Raw genomic sequence first — 1,407 nt, 5'->3', positions numbered from 1 at the left:
TGAGCTAGGACCTTAACATTTTGCATGAAAGGAGGACTAGCAGCCGAGTTGCACGGGAGAATGTGAAAAGTGTTCATATGTAGTAAAAACCTGAGAAATCCGTCCGTTTTCGTCATTTGTTATCGAATCGACTTAAAGCCAGATCATCACATTGGCCGCTCTGCTCTCTGAAACGGTTGTACTTATCGTCTGCAAAGCTATGTCGCGTACTGCGGTATTCGGAGACACTAAAAGCACCATAGTAGAACACAGATGAAGCTCCTAAGATGATGTAATAGCCAGTAAGAAGTAGTACAATTCAAGTTTTAGGTAATGAATATTGACCTTTTAGCTGGCTTTGGTGCCTTGGACATGAGCTAGGACCTTAAGATTCTGCATGAAAGGAGGACTAGCAGCCGAGTTGCACGGGAGAATGTGAAAAGTGTTCAGATGTAGTAAAAACCTGAGAAATCCGTCCGTTTTCGTCATTTGCTATCGAATCGACTTAAAGCCAGATCGTCACATTGGCCGCTCTTCTCTCTGAAACGGTTGTACGTATCGCCTGCAAAGCTATGTCGCGTTTTGCCGTAGGCGGAAACAGAAAAGCACCATAGTAGAACACAGATGAAGCTCCTAAGATGATGTAATAGCCAGTAAGAAGTAGTACAATTCAAGTTGTAGGTATCGGTTATTGACTTTTTAGCTGGCTTTGGTGTCTTGGACATGAGCTAGGACCTTAACATTCTGCATGAAAGGAGGACTAGCAGCCGAGTTGCACGGGAGAATGTGAAAAGTGTTCATATGTAGTAAAAACCTGAGAAATCCGTCCGTTTTCGTCATTTGTTATCGAATCGACTTAAAGCCAGATCATCACATTGGCCGCTCTGCTCTCTGAAACGGTTGTACTTATCGTCTGCAAAGCAATGTCGCGTACTGCGGTAGTCGGAGACACTAAAAGCACCATAGTAGAACACAGATGAAGCTCCTAAGATGATGTAATAGCCAGTAAGAAGTAGTAAAATTCAAGTTTTAGGTAATGAATATTGACCTTTTAGCTGACTTTGGTGACTTGGACATGACCTAGGACCTTAAGATTCTGCATGAAAAGAGGACTAGCAGCCGAGTTGCACGAGAGAATGTGAAAAGTGTTCATATGTAGTAAAAACCTGAGAAATCCGTCCGTTTTCGTCATTTGCTATCGAATCGACTTAAAGCCAGATCGTCACATTGGCCGCTCTTCTCTCTCAAACGGTTGTACGTATAGTCTGCAAAGCTATGTCGCGTACTGCGGTATTCGGAGACACTAAAAGCACCATAGTAGAACACAGATGAAGCTCCTAAGATGATGTAATAGCCAGTAAGAAGTAGTACTATTCAAGTTTTAGTTATCGATTATTGACTTCTTAGCTGGCTTTGGTGCCTTGGACA

The sequence above is a fragment of the Schistocerca gregaria genome, unplaced genomic scaffold (assembly GCF_023897955.1).
Source record: "Schistocerca gregaria isolate iqSchGreg1 unplaced genomic scaffold, iqSchGreg1.2 ptg000199l, whole genome shotgun sequence".
NCBI classification, from domain to species: domain Eukaryota; kingdom Metazoa; phylum Arthropoda; class Insecta; order Orthoptera; family Acrididae; genus Schistocerca; species Schistocerca gregaria.
This window is presented reverse-complemented; position numbering follows the sequence as displayed.